Raw genomic sequence first — 20,273 nt, 5'->3', positions numbered from 1 at the left:
GATCTAAATTCTTGGGATCAGGGTCCCACTACTTATACCCCAAAATCCTTTGTTCTCTGAGGGGAGAGGGCCTTTGCCTAGTCCAAACCAGTTCCTGAGCACTCTGTTTACCAGACTTCTCCTTTCCTATCACAGTGTAGGGCAGAAACATCAGACGCCCCAAAGGAGGTGGAGCCAGCATAGTGGAGGGAAAGCACAGCCCTGGAGCACTTTGTTGACATGATTCCTTCTCTTCTTTCACAGTGCAAGGCAGAGACATCAGACGCACCACAGGGGGTGGAGCCAGCACTGTGGGGGGCAGGCACAGTCCTATTCAGGTCCCAGGTGCAACTCCTCCCTCCCATCTAGATGCAGATCTCTCTATTCACCACTGGGCGGACTCACCCTGTCTCCTGGAATCCCCCAGCCCTGTCACTCAAACTCCAGACAAGGAATACACAACCTAGCAGAGGCAGGCTTGGAAAGTTAGACAAGAAAATACCTACTTTCTAAAAGTGGTATTTTCAAACACAGAATGTTAGAAACCAACTTCACTAAAAGATGCATTTTATCATCCTGAGTTCAGGCATACTAAACTCGAATTTCTACCATGTTCCCTGAGTCAGTTAGGATTATAAAATGTAATAATCTAACTGCCCATTCTGGCCTATGGAGAACAGGTAGCCTTGCAATAGTGAAAAACTAAAATGGCTGTAATTCACTATTAGGACATGTCACACACACCAGAGCATGTCCTACCTTATACCTACAATGCACCCTGCCCTTGGGCCTACCATAGGGGTGTCTGATATGAAGAAAAGGAAAGGTTTAGGGACTGGCAAGTGGGTGCACTTGCCCAGTCAGCATGACAGTACCAGACTGCACACAGGCTCTGCAATGGCAGGCCTTAGACACACTTTTACAGGCTGCTTCTGTGGGTGGCACAACCAGTGCTGCAAGCCCACCAGTAGCATTTGGATTTACACGCCCTGGACACACTCAGTGCACTGTACTAGGGTCTGACAAGTAAACCTAATCAGTCAATTATGGAATCACCAATTCATACATCAATTTACAATAGGGAGTGCATATGCACTTTAGCACTGATCAGCAGTGGTAAAGTGCCCAGAGTCATAAAACAGCCAACAACAGCCAACAAAAGGTCAGAAAAAATACAGGAGGAAGGCAAGAAGTTCAGGGATGACCCTGCAAAAAGGGCCAAGTCCAACAAAAATGTTGTCACAAATACCTGTTTTTTCCTCCTCATTTTCAATATTTCTTTATTTCAAGTTATTTTCCATGGGAAAACCTTGAGGGATCTACACATATGATCCCATGCTGAATTTGGAATTTTGCCTACTTTTCAGAAATCTATGGGCCATATTATCAAGGACGGCGTTAAAATTATCACTGCTTTAGCGGCAGGAAACTGCTTGATAATATGCCCTTGTGAATTCCCATAGAAGCCCATGTTCCGGTGTTGCCCTATATCTTTCATGGATCACCCATGAGTTTCAGACTGGTTTCCACCACAGACTAGAAGTAGCTTGAGAGCACAAAAAATAGGAAAAACAGACTACCTCTTAGAAAAATGCCAAAACTTTGGTACAAAATTAGGTTTTCTGATTCAGCTCTGCATGTACCTGAAAGCTGAGAGGGATGGTGACTTTATTACTGTCAACAGATCGTGGATGCCATTTTTAGGGGGAAAAACAGACACTGTTATCTGGAGCATGTTTTCCCTATTTTTTTTTTAAAACACAAATGTTTGCTATATTTTGCCTATTTTCCTGGGGCCTCCAGGGGAATCAACAAACCCTGGGTACCTTTAGAATCCCAAAGATGTTTGAAAAAAAAGACACAAATTTGGCATGAATACCTTATGTAACAAAAAAAAGGTAATGGAGCCCTAAGTGTGAACTACCCCAAATAGTCAAAAAAGGGTTCAGCACTGAGGGCTGGTGTTTTTAGAATTAATGCTTCTGGAAATGCAAGGTCAGGAGCGTAGGAATAAACCACGGATTTCTCGCTCACTCCTAGACCATGAACTGAAGACCAAAACAAGGGAAAATAATCTACAGCCGATGGCGCGAAGTGCTCTCCCTCGACCCCTTCAGACTAGCTGCAACGGACGCAAGTAATGAGAACTCAGCCGCGGAACATCAGGGGACGAAAGAGAATATTGGATAATATATTATCAACACTTACAGGCTGTCTCGTCTGACTTCTCAAGGTCCCGTAAAAGCGATGGGCTCCAAATGTAAAGGGATTACTTTTATTAAAATCCTGTAGTTTTTATAAACGGTGAAAGGAAAACATGTGTTCTAATAAAGTGCATGACTGAGGATATCAATAAAATACTGCATCGTGAAAGTAAACAAAGCTGTCACTGAAGGAAGACCGCAAGGAAGGACCCGAGGGAGACAGCGAGGAAAGAGGGTAAGAAAAAGGGAGAAGTGATGGAAGATGCGGAGGATAAATGAGACATCAGAAAGAAAGAAGAAACATAAGAATGATAAGAAACAATTGCTGAGAAGAAAAGATAGGAACTCTGTTTCAAGAAGAGCATAGAGAGAAAGAGAATGAGACAGTAAAATGAGCAGAGGTCGGAATATGTAAGGAATACGTGCGTGTGAATATCCCACAACCTTTGCAGCTTCTTAGCAGGTGAAACTCAGAAATGTGGTCTCATGCAAGCAAGCAAGCACGCACTCCATTTTGATGGGAGACTTCCTAGTTTTTGAATATTTTTTTACAAATTATTTTACCTTTCTGTACTATATTCATAGGCAAGTACAATAAGCGAGGCGAAATTCAGACTAACACTGGGGCATATTACAACGGCCATGCTGGCCATGCTTAGCGATAATTATATTATTGCAGGCTATCTCTGGTATTTATCATCCTGGTAGCGCGTTATTAACAACGCGTTACTCCAGGGCGATAAAAATTCCAGAGATAGCGAGGTTATCGCCCTTTTGCAGGGAACATCACTGGTTTTCCAGAGATGTTGCCTGCAAAAGGGCGAAAACCTTGCTGATACGACCCACAGGGTCGTATCAGCATAATCCACCCCCTATGTTAGGGATGGCTAAGTCAGGATTTTAGCAGACGTTAGGTTTTGGCGAAAACGGCCATTTTCACCAAAGTCTAATGTGTGCTAAAATCATGTGGGCGGCCTTGTAAATATCGCAATGTAAACATCAGCGATATTTGCAAGGTAGTCCATCTCGGGTACGCCCAGTAACGCCCACTTTGCATCTCATTGGAGATGCAAAGTGAGGCGTTGGGAGAAAGGGTGCTAACATGCGATTATGCATGTTAGCACCCTCTTGTAAATAGGGCGCTGGTTTTATCTCCGCTTTTTTGGCTTTGTAAGCCAAATAAGCGGAGATAAAGCCCTTGTAAATATGCCCCATAGTAGGGAAAGCAATGATGAACTGGACCATATCTACACCGAGGTTTGAAGATTACAATCAGATTTGATCCAGGGGAAATATTTTACGATCCCTAAAGGTAAAGAAAACTATTCTCGAAATATGCACAGGGACAGCTTCAGGACATCACACCTCTCGTGCGCAGCAACCATAGGGCCTCATTTATGAAAACGTTTGCATCGCTGCGACAAGACAGCAATGCAACAGTTCACTGCGCCCTGACTCATTGGCGTCCTAGAAGTGTTGCAGGGAAATCTCATAGATTTCACAGCAACACTTCTACGAGGCTTTCTTGCGGGGGAACACCCTGCCAGGATACATTAAACCTGATGCAGGTATAATGTGGCGCAGAAGTTTACAAAGTGACGCATCTGCCTAGATGCGTCACTTTGTAAATATGGCACAACGTGGTGCATTGTTTACGCAGCTGCTGCATCACGAAAAGTGATGCAATGGCGGGGCAAAATTGTTGCAAGGCCTTCATAAATAGGGCCCTTAATGCCTGGCTGAAACTCCAATTCAATGCCGTAAAGAGGAAGATGGACAAAGAAGAGGGTTACATCTGCCTCAGCATCACATCCCATCATCCCTCCCGGTGAGAGATTGCCCCAAGATGTCCTTCAGCAGTACCTAGACTTGATTTCAATCCAGTATGCCCCAAAGAATACTCACTTTGTGTAATGCCTCTAATGTTAAAAATGTCACAATGAATGACCACTATTTGTCACGGATGGGCACCCGTTATCTCAAGGATACGCTGATAGCTAGGGAAAACTTTCTATTGCCCCCAACCTTTACCCTCAAACAAGATCACACAAACAAACACCCATTCACACACTTATTGAGGCATAAGCACGCACCCACATACACAAACACATACATGCTCACACGTGTTTTTATTCACTCCCTCCCTGCTACCGACTTACATAGAGGCAGTCCACGGATCCCTGTTCCTCCTTCAGCTACACGCTGGAATGACAACAGTGACAATGCAGCAATGATTGACAGTTCCCTCCATCTTGTTCTCCCTAGTTTTCTGTATTTTCAGCCAATCGGCAGGTGAGGAAGGGATCAAGGGAGAGTACTGTCTCAGCGGGGACTATGTGTCTGTTTTTATAGAGTGGTATTAATCTGGCTGAGCAAGAGATTGAAAATCTCTAGGTAACTAAAGCACTAGACGCTAGACCCTTAGTTTAGGTAATCATTACAGTTCAGTAAGATAGCTCTACCCACCACACCCTTATGAGTCAGTCACCAATTACCAAAATGATGCTGATGTTTTCAGCGCTGAGCCACATGCAGAAGCTACTTTTTTAAATTCACAAATATTCCACGAGCATGCATGGTGAGCTGCGCCCGGTGGAGATTTCAATGAATATTCATGGGAAGGTCTTGTGACATTTCCAGGAGGACCCCATTTCCGCTGTGCAGAGTTCTCCATATGATTACTTGGGGAATTGCACACTTTTTTTCATGGAGAAATTATTATTTTCCATAGAGAAAACCTGTCCACTACACACTTATCAAATCTGGTGGTGGTCCATTCCCATTCCCCTTCCCACCATGGAATGGGATTTTTGCCAGCCCTTGTTAGAGCAAACATCCAACCCTTTCCTGGCTGGAAAGAGGAAAGAGATGTGTTTGTGATTGGTAGCAAGCAGCCATGTTTATGGGCATTCACAAACTTCTAAGGCTAATCATACCTTTTGAAACTGACTTTCTCATCCCTTGTGTGCCATTTATGGCTGCAAAGATCTCCACACACGTAAATGGGCTTACATTTGTTAGGAGTCACTTTGTGAATATATGGTAAGTGCAAAACGGGTGAATTCTATTATAAATTTAAATTTATGACAACATTTTCATTGGTTATTATGACCCACAGTAATTGTCAGTTTAGGAATGGAGAAAATCTGTAACAACTTTCCAGATGATTCTCTGGGAAAAGTAACTGAGAGATTGGAGGGAAGTGGGCTCTTTCTGTCAGCTCAAGAGCAGTGTTTGTCAGGAGGTGTGTTTCTACAGCTTCATTCAGGTCTTTTTAAAGTGGTACTAGATGCTAATGAAGGTATTGTGAATCTACCTAGTTCTTTGCTTATTGTTCCTTTCAAACTCTTTACAAAGAGTAAAGTAACGTTGTGTTGGTTTGAGATATCTAGTAGTAATGTCAGTTTTGGGGTGATGCCTCATCTTTCATGTTTATTTCACATTTCATGTAAGATATGCAGAGAAGCCATCACTTGTGCTTCAGGCCATATTGGAACTGCAGCACTGCCATTAAAAATTCGTTGGTCACCTATCGATAGCATGCATTCATGTTGAGTAGCAAAGTGCACAACACATTCGATTAAAAATCCATTACAGTTTGTGTGTAATCCATTGAAGTTATAAGAGTATGAAACACTTACTGAGTTTATTTGTGGATCAACGTGTGAATCAGCGTATCAGTGCTAAGAAAAGCAACTGATGGTTTTGACATCCCGATCTTGGTGATATATCAAAACAATAACACTCTCCCATTTTCAAGGGATGTCTTGGACTATAACTGTAATTGTCTTGAGAGATCAATTCACTTAAAATGGAGAGAAAGCCTGATGCAAGCCATGATCTCAAGATAAATCACAGATCAAGCTTGGTATCCATACCAATGAGTTTACATGAGATCTTTTCTTCACCACTAGCTACAGTACATTGGTGTGCCGTTGATATTCTACATAGGTTTGTCAGAAGAAAAAAGTGTTGAACTAATGTTAATGACCTCATTACATAAATCCTCATAAAACCATCCACACAGCCTGATATCTTTGCCAACTTTAAACCGATCTCTGGCCAACCATGTGTTGTCAAGGCACTGGAAACTGTGGCTTTGGGTCATCTCATGTCCCATCTTGTGGGTAATGGCCTCCTACATGATTTCCAGTCAGGATACCAATCCAGAAGAGTAACAGAAACCATGCTACAAAAAATCAGAGAAAGATCCTCAACTCTATGGACTATCTCTCTGCTTGCACCTTAATTCTCCTAGGCCTGTCAGTGGCATTCAACTCCATCGAATCCTTCTGAGAAGGCTAGAATGAATTTCAGGTAAAAGAGGGGGAACACTATTTTGTTCAACTCCTTTTCTTTCACCAGAGCAAAGTGGCATCCTTCTTTTCCAGGTCTACAAACATCACCTGTGGTGTCCGTCAACGTTCAGCACTATCCTCACAACTCTTCAACATCTACATTTATTCTTTTGCCAAGACCCTTGAATATCTGGAGGTTGGCTAATCCTTAGGAATTAAATGTAGAATGCTCAGTTCTTCCCCATTTCTGCAATAATTTCACATTTCTAAGTGGAGTTTCAGGGTTCCACTTGTAATAGGTGATAATCCCTCTATATTTACCAATAACTACAGTCTCTCTAGGGTATGCAGAATTTAGCTCCTCAGCATGTTTATAGATTTCATGAGCTAATACTAGCATGAGAATAGGTTATGGATCTGCCAAACTGAAAAGTGCCTGTTTGAAGTTTATGAAATAAGAGTCTAGTTTAATTTGGGCAAGGAAGCTGGTATCTGTCTTCTTTAGGGCGTGACATTTGTGTGCTTGCTCTTCGCATATATCCGCAGTTGGGAATCGCTGCTGCTGCCATCTGATAGGCCTCGACATGTGATGATCTAGTCACATGGCCAGAAGGAGAAGCGATCCTACACTGGCCCAAGCAGAAGACTGGGAAAAGCGGGCAGGAAATGGGGAAAACAAACCAGAGACAAGAAAGACTGCTCCCAACAAAAAATCTAAAACAAATCTAATGGAGATGTGATATAATGCTCCCAAAAGAAAGATGACAGGTGATGCTCTGAAGAAAGAGCCAACCATTTAACAGGAGGTCCAAGCAGGCTCTGAAGTCTGTAACCTCCTAACCACTCATGTTCAAGAACCCCACTTGGTTCATCATGTGTAGTAGCAAGATGATACAAGGAGCCATGTATCAAAGGAATGATCATAAAAGAGGCAAAATGCATTCAAATGTAACTAAGCAAAATAGTTCATTAAAATGAGGCCAGTGCCGTCCCCACTCTACATGGCGGAATCTCAATGTAAAGAGAAGGGGATGAAAAGTTAATTAAAAGGTATTTTTAAAATTAAGCAAATAACATTGGATGTAATTTATGAGAGGAGTTGAAGTGGGTTAAACTGAAGGTTCACAACCTCAGACACGAAAATACACTGAATTCGGCATCAAATAAGTTTCCACTATATGGGGCATATTATCAAGAACGGCGTTAAAATTATCGCCGCTTTAGCGGCAGGAAACTGGCACTAAAGCGGCGATAATGGGCTTAATAATATGCCCTTGAGAATTCCAATAGAAGTCCATGTACACACCAGAACATGGGGACATATTATCAAGCCAGGCGATAAAATTATCGCCGCTTTAGTGGCAGAAAACTGCCGCTAAAATGGCGATAATGGGCTTGATAATATGCTCTATGGAATTCCAATTGAAGCCCAGGTTAGACGTCCTTCACATCTAACATGGGCTTCAATTGGAATTCCATAGAGCATATTATCAAGCCCATTATCGCCCATTATCTCCGTTTTAGCTGCTAAAGCGGCGATAATTTTATCGCCTGGCTTGATAATATGCCCCATGGGCTTCTATTGGAATTCTCAAGGGCATTTTATCAAGCCCAATATTGCCGCTTTAGCGGCAGTTTTCTGCCGCTAAAGCGCCGATAATTTTAATGCCGTTCTTGAGAATGAATATGCCCTTCAGGATCTAATTAAGTGACCAGAACGAGGGAACACCATTTTACACAAGGAAAAGAGGCTCAGAAAAGCTGCAAGAAATGAGTAAGGAAAAAGCGAAACGAGATAAAATACAGGCCACTTCATGAAGTGACTATATACAGGCCAGGTGATCCAAGGAGTACAAAGAAATGATCATAGAAAGGGATGAACCTTAGATTTTAATCCATTTCGCTCTGTGGATGAAGCTGACTGCTCTGTGAAAGGTGGATAACATAGCATATCATTATATTTTAACCAAGGAAAACATAACATGACATAACATAACACAGCATTGAAAGGGAGTCAGGGCCTACAATCTCTGTGAACAAGAACATGAACATGCTGAAAACATTTTTGAAAATTTAGCAAATGCTACTTAAAAGGTAAGCGCTTGGCACTCGACACTTGACAATTATCCTACTGATCCAAGTGCGAGGCACTAGAATAGCAGTTAGTAAATTGACCAAGTCAATTTGAACAATAGATTTCCAGTACGACTATATACCTGGCGGTGACCAAACTCTGCTTTCTGGCAGAGAGGTCTGTCTCTTATTCCTGTCTCTCTCTCTTCGAGAAAATGCTTGCAATACTTGGGAGGGCCTGTCATACACTAGGAAAATATCATTTCCACCTTGGTAAATGTGTTCTGGGCTGCACTCGTTCTGCTTGATGGTTTTAAATTAGAAATTGACATTTCAATTGAAATCTTTTAATTGTATTCCACTTTATCGTTACAAATAGGATCAAAGCAATATAAAGAAATGAGCAAATATCTGTGTTACATTACCACGTTACAGCTCATTCAGTCAAGTATGAATATGAAAAAACACAGAGAGCAACATTGTTCGAGCAAACATGACTACTGGATTGTTTGATTTTTAATTTTTTTTTAATAGTACTATTGTATTAATAATTTTAGAAGAGCAAAACACATCTTCTCTCGAGCACATTCGCGAAAATGAATCAGGGCAATGATCTAGGGACAGAGAAATGTGCTCCTAGAGACACTATTAGTAAAGGTGTTAAATAAAGGCCCTAATTATTATTTAATTCATTTATTTATTCATTTAGGTATGTCAACTGTGTTCAGGGAGGTCACAAAGACCCTCTCTTCTGTCAGCTTGTAATCTTCACCTCTCTGTTCTACGCTTTGAAAAGGGAACTAGCTGTAACTTGAGCCCTGTGTATACAGAGATATGCTCAAGGTATATTTTATCTCCAGTTAAGGCTTGCTGTTTGTAAGAAACTGGGGTATTGGTTGAGAGGGAACTGTGCTTAATACTCTGTTAGCTTGGCACAAAAGTAGTAAGGCTTAACTTAGAGGCAATGTGTACAATATTGTATGCAGCATTAAAGCAGCAACACAAGAGAAATCCCAAACCAATTTAGAAAAATAGACTACATTTTAATACATAAAATGATACAAGAACAACAGCAATCAAACCAGAGATTTTGAATGTGAACATTTTTAGTGAACATAGCTCCAAGAATGAGAAAAAGCCACTAATGGTTATCTGGTCGCGCTGGACAAGGGGAAAGTCACTAGTTCTGGCAGACCGCAATGTAGTGCGGGCCAGATATAGTTACTAGGGGGCATATCAGCAACGAGACGATATAAAATTATCGCCGCTTTTGCGTCCGTTTTCGGGCGAAAAGCGGCGATAATTTTATCGCCTAATTAGCAAGGTCACGCTATCACGTGAAACCTTGCATTAGCGCACGAATTCTTAACGCCAAGCTTTGCATCTCTAATGAGATGCAAACGGGGCGTTCCTGACATGACAGGAGAAATGTCGCTAAGCGACATTTCTCCTATTATCAAGCCCCACGCTATAAAGCATAGCGGCAAGAAAAGTAGCAATAACCCCTGTTATCGCTACTTTCCTTATGCCTGCTTCAGGACTGACTTAGCCATGATATCCTATGGAAGGTGGATATCATGGCTAAGTGTGTGAGGTCCTATCATCAAGCTAACGGCACACTTCATGAGATTATCGCTGGGTTTCCAGCGATAATCTCACGTTAGGCAGTCAGCGCTAGGATCTTTATCGCTTTTGAGATAAGCGTTGCTAATAGCACGCTATCTCAGCGATAAAAATCCACGCTAGCCGGCGATAATTATCCTAGCGCTAAGTGCGCTTAGCGATAATTATCGCCGGTTGTTGCTGATATGCCCCCTAATTAGTCCTGCTGAAGAGTTAATCTCTCAAGTCCCCTGCAAAGAGTTCTATTTGCATTGGAGGAGGCCATGATAAGGAGGATTTCAGTGTGAAAAGCAGGTCAAGCAAAGAGCCTGTCAGTGGTGGAGTTTCTCTTTGGTGTATCTTTTGAAGAGAGGGAACACTGCTTACTTCTTGAATAGTTATTATATTAAGATTAGAAACAGCAACCCCCAGCAGCCGTCCACCTAGAGCAACATTTGTCTCCGTCTCCTAGATTCCAACAAGCTGGATTCTAGTAGTGGAAGCATGCAGTTGCAAGGATGCAGTTGTAAGGAGGTAAAACATGACATAAGCAAAATAGAATACAACATATCCTCTTCCTTTAATAAACTAAAATAGAAGCTTGGGTAATACATAATAAAACTAATTACAGATATAGTCTTGGAATTTCCTAGGCGGTATTTTGGGACGAGCACTTAGCTCTCTGTTAAGAACATCATTAAACTCATTTCCATCAATAGATTCAGATTTAACATGTTTAGGTTTCAACCTTTCTCGAAGCTCAGTCTCACTACACTTGGCAACGTGATTGGCATTCCACCACTTCCCATCAGAAAGTCACCCCTGATCAATAAAATCTTCCTAGGATCAGACAGTTTGGAACTACCTTTGCAATGAGTGGTTCCTATTTGCACTCTTACATACATGCCTAACTCAAACATCCTCGTTTTTTTGACTAACTTGTCATTGTGTCTCTGCTCGTACGAACATTGGTAATTTTCCACTTTTGCTCTTATAGCACTTTCATTGACTACTTTCTTTCCACTTCTCCCCATCCATGCAGGCACAGCTATGGAACTCTACCTTTAAGCAAACAAAAAGGTGTTTTTCCCGTTACAGAGTGTGGGGTAGTTCTGTAATTCCACAGCATCTTTTTCACCAGATTCTTCCAACAAACATTGCTATGCACAGCCATCTGGATGCACTCACCTAAGGCACGGTTTAAGCGCTCTATTAAACCATTTCCCCTTGGGTGATAGACAGGTGTCTTAAGCTGTTTGATGCCCCATTTTTAAAGAAATTCAACAAACTCATTAAACATAAATTGGGGGCCACCATCTGACTATATTTCTGCAGGTCATCCCTCTCTGCGAAAAATGTCTTCACAAAAATCAATTACATTGCTGGTTTTAACTTCACGCACAAAGGTTACCTCAGGCCATTTAGAAAAATAGTCTATCAATACAATTGCGGACTTATTGCCAACACCTAAAATCTCAAAAGGACCACAAATATCTATAGCCACTCTTTCCCATGCATGCATTGGCCATTTTACATGAAGAATAGGAGTTTCCTGTACCACATGAGCCTTGTCAGTACGTGAACAAGCTACACATTCTCTTACAAATCTCTCAATTTGACTGTCCATACCAGGATTGGAACGTAATTTTGGATGAAAAATAACCAAGAACAGGTAGTTTCTGCCCCAAGTACCCCACAGGATTCACATCTGCAATTTGTAGATTCTTAGAACCCAAATTTACCCGATTCTGTTTTCAATCAGGGTAAAAGGGGAGCACGAAACAGCCCACATTGGTATGAGCTTGTCATTGATATAAATGTTGCATTTAGGAGGGTTGTAATTGTCACTGACATTTGTACACACCTCTTTTACATAGTTGATTACCAATACTTCAATGTCACTTTTACTAGAATTAATTCCAGGATCATCTCTAATTACATTTATGACTGGTTTTGAACGAGACATGTCAGATGCTTTACAAACACTCGATAAATGGCCAATTCTTTTGCATTTTTAGCACCTAATTTTTAACGCAGGACAATGAATTGCATCAGCAGAATGCCTGTTACTTCCACATCTGTAACATAACTTTTTACAATTAGTAAAGTGTTTTTTTTTTCACTTTTGTTTTCTTTTGTTCCACTACCTTTCTTATTATTAACGCTTACATCACATACTTTAGATATATTCGATTTAATGAAAGATTCAACACATGTTAATTCCTTAACATACTTTGAAGTGTTCTCAATACGTTTGGCTATTTCCATAGCTTTGTCTATGGTGGGGTCCATTACATCTAACAATTTTTCTTGAACTTTCTTGTTATTTGTGGCATTCATCAACTGGTCTCTAATAATCTCATCTCTAAGATCTTTAAATCTGCACGTAGTTGCCAATCTTCTCAATGCTACAGCGTACTGTTCAATCTTTTCTCTTTGTGCTTGTTTGCGAGAAAATAACTTGTGTCTCTCCAAAACTATGCTTACTTTTTTTCCATAGTTCTCCTCGAACATTGCCATGGCAATCTCATATACATCTTTGTCGTCATCAGATTAATCATCTGCATTTCTTACAAACACAAGAGGTTTGGGAAGAGTTTTTAATACTTTTCTGCCCTCTATGCCTAAATGTTGTTTTAGAATTGCTAATTATCTATTGGCAATATAAACTTCGCCTCCAATTGCCTTTAAGAATATAGTAAAGGACTCCTTCCAATCCTCCCAGTCCATACAAGTGGAACCTGGTTCTTGTAAAAATGTGGGAGGAGGAGCAATAACTTGGTTGGCCATGGTTTACACTTGAAAATTGATTACAGTTCCCCAAAGAAACTAGACTCTTACACAGGAAATAAGTGTTTAAAAATGTACCCTGTGATGACAGGCGGTGTGCCTATCACCGATGTTTTTCATTGTTCTGCACAGATTTATCCTGTGATGACAGGCGGTGTGCCTATCACCGACGTCTTCTGTTGCTCTGCACAGGTTCACCCTGTAATGACAGGAGATGTGCATATCACCAATGTTCTCCTCCTCAATATCAATACTTCTGTGGATGGCAAAAGCTTCACTGCTAACAAAACATTTCTGGGTTTCTAGCATTGTTGCAATGCTATGCGAAGAAAACTGCCGGAATTATCACATCAAGATGGCGGCACATACAACGTGACTTCAAGGAACAAGGTCACGCAGCGTCAGGTCACGCAACGTCAAGCCGCGTCAGCTAGTGAAGAAGGAACGCTTTGCTCAAAGCACTGGAACGGAGAAAAACATAAGACTCACCGGAGCTTGCTCGTGTGATGTTGCGATGGTTCAAATGGCGTTCTCCAATGCTCATACGCACCGGGTCCAGCGAAAGAAACCATTGAATAGTACGTAGAGTTTCAATCCTTCATGCACAGCACGCACGCTGCTAGGGGTCTCCGGCACTTCAAAAGATGCATCTTGTAAATCCAATCGAATACTGTACCCCAAAAAAATTAATTCTAATAAACTCATCCGCCTTTCCTTCTTCACCGGTTGTATCCTTCACAGGGTGTATCCCACCCTCGTTGCCATTTTTGAAGAGTGGGAACACCGCTTACTTCTTGAATAGTTATTTTATTAAGATTAGGAACAGCAACTCCCATCAGCCATCCACCTAGAGCAACGTCTGCCACCGTCTCCTAGATTCCAACAAGCTGGATTCTAGTAGTGGAAGCATGCAGTTGCTAGGATGCAGTTGCCAGGAGGTAAAACATGACATAAGCAAAATAGAATACAACAGTATCATCATGGACGGCTACTGTTGGTGCGAAGTGCATGACTCCTGTTGCCTGTCTTTGTGGATGGTCCCTGTTGGTGTGAAGAGCAGTTCTTGCTTAAGCTTTGTGTACGCTGTTGTCTTGGTGCGAATGGGCCTGTTCATGGTTGCGCAGAGCCTAAACTTCAGAATTTTCACTTTGTCTTCAGAAGAACTCTCACTGATGCCAGTTAAGGGTCACGGGCCTGAGGGGCATCTCATGGGGACCACGACTCACTCCAGCTGAGGTCAGCAGCAGGGTTCAGGAGGTCCATGCAGTTACAGTTGGTGCTAGTCAGCTAGGCAGGGAGGACTCTGGGCTTGTTGTTTCGCTGTAGCTCACATAGAAAATCAGTCAACTAATCCTTGGAGTCACTCTGAGAAGCCTGGTATCAAGGCAAGCAGGTCCAATCTTACTTCTTCAGACAGCAAGGCAGCCTTACAGCAGCATGGCAGTCCTTCCTCTGAATCTTAAACAGGTCCAGATGTGCACTGATGAGTGGTTCAGAATGTCCTCTTTTTATTCCTTTGTCTGGGGTAATTTCCTGACCTACCCCAAAAAATGGGTCTGTACAGTTCTTCCCCTTTTCCTGGTTCTGGCTGCTAACTGTCTTCAGACACAAAGACAAAGGCAGGCATGGTGTCAGGTTCCTTTGTGTGTGCTGTGGACAAGGTCCTTTGAAATGTAATCAAGGCAGCGTACAGCTCCTTCCAAGCCATCCTGCCAGCTAAACTCAGGTTTCATTGTTCACTGTCTGGGCTTGATACTCATTCTTAATGGTGGAATCATTAACAGGTCGAGACAGCTGGAAACTCCTAAAAAGGCCGAAGAACCTTTAGACAGGAAATTCCAACTTTCAAAAATCCTACATTATCATTAAAGCGGATTTTAAAGTACAGTTCATTCGAGAGTAAAACAAAATTCTCCATCTTCTCCCAGTTTGAAGTTAGCACTTATTAATTGAAATAAGGTAAACCAGTTTTAGCCTATGGGGGAGATAGGCCTCATTGCAGTGAAAAACAACACTAGGAGTTTTTCACTGTAAAGGTATGTAAAACTTAAACCCATATGTCCTACTTTTTTAATACCATTCATCCTCCCCTATGCAGCTTTTGGGCCTACATTAGGGGTGACTTATAAGTATTAAACTGAAAGGTTTAGACCTGGGAAAATGTTAATTTTGCTAGGTTGCTAGGTTGATATAGTTGTTTAAAACTGCACTACAGCTTGCAGTGACAGGTCTAAGACGTGTTAAAAGGCTACTTTAGTGGAGGGCACAATGAACGCTGCAGCCCACTAATATAATTTAATTGACAGGCCCTGAGTGCATGTAGTACCATATAATAGGGACTTAGAAGTAAAATAAATGTTCCAATTCGGATTACATCATATGCTACCATATTTTAGGGAGAGAGCACTTTGCCAGTGGTGATCAGGGAAAAGGTGCACAGAAACCTAAAAGCCAACAAAAACGGTTCAGCAAAGGAAGGCAGAGGAAATCAAAAAATTGGGGTGACGCTGCAGAAAGGGCCAGGTCCAACAATGTTCATCTATAATGAAAGCCTATTAAAGCTATCACATTTGCCTTTAGAACTCCACCTTGACCTGCAGACAGCAGAGGGAGGTGTCAGAGAGGTAATATTCAGTGTCTCTATTTTCTCTCTTATCCCATTCACTTTTCCTTACTTTTAATATTAGTGAACATATTCTTCTTGTCTAGGGTTGATGATGGTAGAGGTAAGTGGTGGAAGAGTGCACCACTCTTGTTAGATGAGTACAAGGTAAAAGCTTTTGATAACAACATGCAAAGTCCTGTTAAAATTGCTCAACCATATTAGGCAGCTTAACAAGCTGGCAGTGCCATTGTTCATTATAAATAAGAAAAATCATGTTTAATTAACCTAATTACAGTGAATGGGAGTTGACTGTTTGAACTCTTCACCCATGTTTATTTGAAAAGCAGCCAGCATGAGTTACTCTGATGCATAAGATAGGGATTAACCCTGGGTCATACAGGTTCATGTGTTATTATTGTTGCCTTAATAGAACATTTACAACAAAGTCCCTTATTAGATGTTTGTTGGGACAGAAAGGTCCACTGCATGGCAAGAGACATACGTGTACCCCTGAATTCCGTGCCCAACTGTACTGTTACCTGATCCCTAGTGCTGATTTTTTGTCATAGGCGAACACAGATCATGTGTGTTCACCATGACATAGGTTTATCTCATAAATTGGGGTTTTGTTGGACCGGAAAGGGTGCTCAAAGTGTTACCCTCATAGCGGTGAAGTCTACCGACTTCACCAGGAGGTAAGCAGCAGGAGCGCAGTGGTGTCAACATGTTGTGTAGTGATCAATAGTAGTGAACATGACCTTTTAATCCTATGTCACTGGAGTGGGGCCTGCAGGCTCATTCTCCTTTTTAAAACTTCTGCTGCTGCATGCTTAACTCACCCTTGGCATACATCAGGTAGATGTGGAGTGCTGCATTTAGCAAGGATGGTAAAACTGCAATGAGTGTATGTGTGCCTGGAAAAGGTAAAGTACAAGGATGGTGCAGTACTGCACAGTACATGTGTGGTTAGTATATCTGCAGGTGTATGTATTCCTGTGATGAATACATTACATGAGAGATGTAGTGCTGTGCATTGTGTACACAGGGACTACATGTGCTGGGTGTATATGTGCTTGAGTGAAGTACAATACATGAAGGGTAAATAGTTGTGCAGTGCACACATAGTAAGTGTGTGTGCTAGCAGTGCTTGCTTTATAAAATAAACACACATTCATTGAATATAGGAATCCTTCAGTACTGAATAGCGCAGACTGAGTGTGAGTTCTCGATGCATGTGTACATGTGAAGGTACAATGCATACAGGTATAAGAGCTGAACAGAAAGTGTAATGTGAATGTACACTGAGTGAGTGTGCCTGCAATCGTACATTGAACGGAGGCCCTGTGTTCCATTTTAGGAAACCCAGGCCTGCCTGACAAAAACATTAGGAGAGAAATACCCCCCAAGATCGATGTGAGGATTGCAGCATTCCTGTGAGCTGGGTGGAGACACATTGAAAGCAGTAGCGGCTCGTGAAGGGAGTGCTGCGGGGCGGTGGGGCGGGGGAGGCGTTGCACGCGCTGCATTTCATATGGCAATGCAGCGAGCGCAATGAAATTCGATTTATTTATTTATTTGTTTACTTACCTCTGTTCGGCCGTATGCCGTAGTTTACTATCCCCACCCTGCCCCACTGCTCTGCAGCACTCCCTCCATGAGCCGCTACTGATTGGAAGGAAGGAAGAGACCCCCTTTACATTTCCAAAGACTGCTCTTTGATTCAGTCAAACATCACAAGGAAGGGGCCTGGACACATCTCGGAAGGAAGATGGGGCTCATAAAAGAATCATAAAAAGTAGTGCTGAGCCTCCTTGTGGTGTGTAATCACAAAGGTTTCCTTTGGACAGCACTCAACAGCCCACAATGTCTATTACAGGACCAAGGTCTCCAGTTTCATCACCCAATCACATCCATTACATTCAAAATAGAAGAATTTATCTGTATACCCAAGACTACTATTATGGACAATACTAATAACAGAAGATTAAAATTATTTTATTTGTCATGAGACACAAAATCAGATAAAACAATTCTAGACAACTAATAGCACTGTATCATGAAGCATAAAAAACAGAACAGATTCCATAAATTCATTAAAAAAACACAATAAAAAACATTAAACGACATAGATTTAAGATGTATGCGAGAGTACAAAAGACTTTGTATTAAACTGATCACATCCATAATAATTATTCCTCACAGACTGAGACTGGGTGCCATGCACTCTATAGGCACTCTAAAGTTTCAGTGATAGTACAGATTGTGTTCCTAACAAATCAGGCGTCGACGCGTTTCGATGGGAAAATTATAGTGCCATCTTTATCAAGATCAACATTTTATGACTCTCTCAAGTTGATAAAAACTGTAACAGTTAAAATCACCTCATTAGTAATAGAGGTTTAGAGGGATATATCTATATACCGCTTGAGTACTAGATAGTTACTATCTCTGGACTCAAGGGGCAGACACCTCCTGTTCTCCAGGTTGCAGGTCCGTGTGTTGACGATAGGATGTATCTTTCTCTGATCTTCAAGGACCCCAAAGTATAAATAAGAGTCTAAGGCTCAATGGTGTGGGAAGCCTGTCGATGACAGAGGCTATACTTCTCACGTTTGTGGTACAGAAGTTCTGCGTAGAATGTCCTCAACTTTCCACTTTTTGTTAGAAAATAATTCTTCCTACAATTCTATTGTTCCCTTTATGGTGGAAATACAGGGGTCACGGAGCTTCTTGCAGCATTCCTATAGTAATTAGGATTTGCTGGCGGGCAGCAGCCTCATGTGCTCCTCCTGATGACTTCTGAATATCATGAATCGTGTGGTGACCTCGTATGCCAGAGTGGGCCACCGGGGAACTAAATTGAGCCTGAGTGTGAGACTTTTTTGTGTGTAGGGCAGTTGCACCGAAATGTCTGTGCCTGATAGGGAGCAATGCACTACTCCTTATGTTAGAAGAGGCTTCCAGTATCACTGTGGTCAACAGTTCGGTTTGTGGCCACGACAAAAGGATTACTACTGTGACCAGTTGGTCTAGCACACCGACTGCAGCGGACTGTTTCCCCAAGGATCGCAGGACGCTGCTGAAGATGTCGCACCTTCCCCAGGGCTCCAGTTGGAAGCCAGAGAACTCCTGCCCCCCCTTTGAGATTGGGTAAAAGCAACAAGCTGGAGCCGCTACGATCACTGGAAACCGACCGGCAGGGCTGCTTGAGAGGAAGAGCCTGTGCTGCTAGGTGCTGTCGCATCCATTGCTAGCAGCTGGACTTTGCAGTAAGGGGCCTGGACTTCAGAGCATCGGATCTGGACGTGAGAGCGCCCGAGGAGAAGGCACATACTGCACTGCTGAACACTGAAACATTACCGGAATTCTTGAGTACAGCCTAATAGTTTGCATTCCTTGATGCATCTACCAGTGAATCGGGAATAACTCTGAACATGTCTTATTTTTTTGCAGAGTTAGAAATAAAATACTACTTTTACCTATAAGAGCAAGGTTTGGCTGGACAACGATTTATTGTTCAGACTGCTTGAATTTTGAGTTCTGAGTCATATTTACTGACCTGTATCTACATCCCTCCACCCGAGGCAGCCTTTACTGCGTGACCACAGCTCCCTCAGTGAAGGTTCTAGGCTCAGTTGAGCAGGATCTATAGTAGGTCGGGCCTTGGGATATCTAGAGTAAAAGGCCTCACAAGCCGATTGGCCATGTAGCAACTGCATGCCATGTGGCCCTCTGAAAGAAGTTCTGACAATGTTGATATTATATCCATATGGTAAGAGCCAGCACAGAATTACAGAGTGTTCATGAGTTACCCCTCTATAGGCACATTTGCAATAATGAAAAACATGTGAAAATCGAGATGAATGCACCTCTGCCACCTGTTTTCCTGAATTTCAATCCAGTTTCCAGACACATATTTACATACTTTTAGAAGGTCGATAAGTTGCCAGATTTACCACTATAGTTGTAACTCCTGTTTCAATTAGAAGCAGACTAGAACAGGAAATCATGCCAAATAGAATTCAGGGTCAAAAAGGATTTCCTCATTAGATGTTATGTAGTGTTCAGTTGAATCAGATACCTTGAAGAAAACTTTCTGTAAAGGGATATTTTGAAAATGAATCATTTTAGCACTGCCCAAATTGTAACATATTAGGGCTTTGCCCTACGATTTGCTCAGAAGTGGGCAGCTTGCACTATCGAATGTTAGGGTTGCCAAATAGCAAATCTGCATGATCTTGATTCCTTTACATGCCTCTTCTCCATCAGACACCTTTCCCTTCCTCCTTCTCTCCCCTTGTATCTTTTTCTCTCTCTTGCTCTGTGTCAAATTTTGATGGGTACAAATTAGTGCCAGTCCCCAAAAATAAGTGCTGGTCGACCCCACTTGCAACCACTGGCTCAAATGAAGGACTTGATTTTAGGCTACAGTGCTTAACTATTAAAACAATGTGCACAATTAAATTTAAAAATAAAATAACAAATCATTGAGTAACTGCGAATCTATTATCTGGTTTAGTAGCATTTGGCTGCAAATATTTCTTGTCGTTGACAAAGCCAAAAGGGCAGGTAGAATCTGTCTTATCATATATTATGAATCAATTGAGTGGAGCCAGACCTTTATGATGTATGTATTTTTATCATAAACAAATCAGAGAAAAAAATATAAATAGTAAAAATGAAAGGGTGCAGACCTTCTAAAACACTGCAGACAAGGATGAC

The sequence above is a fragment of the Triturus cristatus genome, chromosome 7 (genome assembly GCF_964204655.1).
Source record: "Triturus cristatus chromosome 7, aTriCri1.1, whole genome shotgun sequence".
NCBI lineage: Eukaryota > Metazoa > Chordata > Amphibia > Caudata > Salamandridae > Triturus > Triturus cristatus.
Note: the sequence above shows the minus strand (reverse complement) of the source record.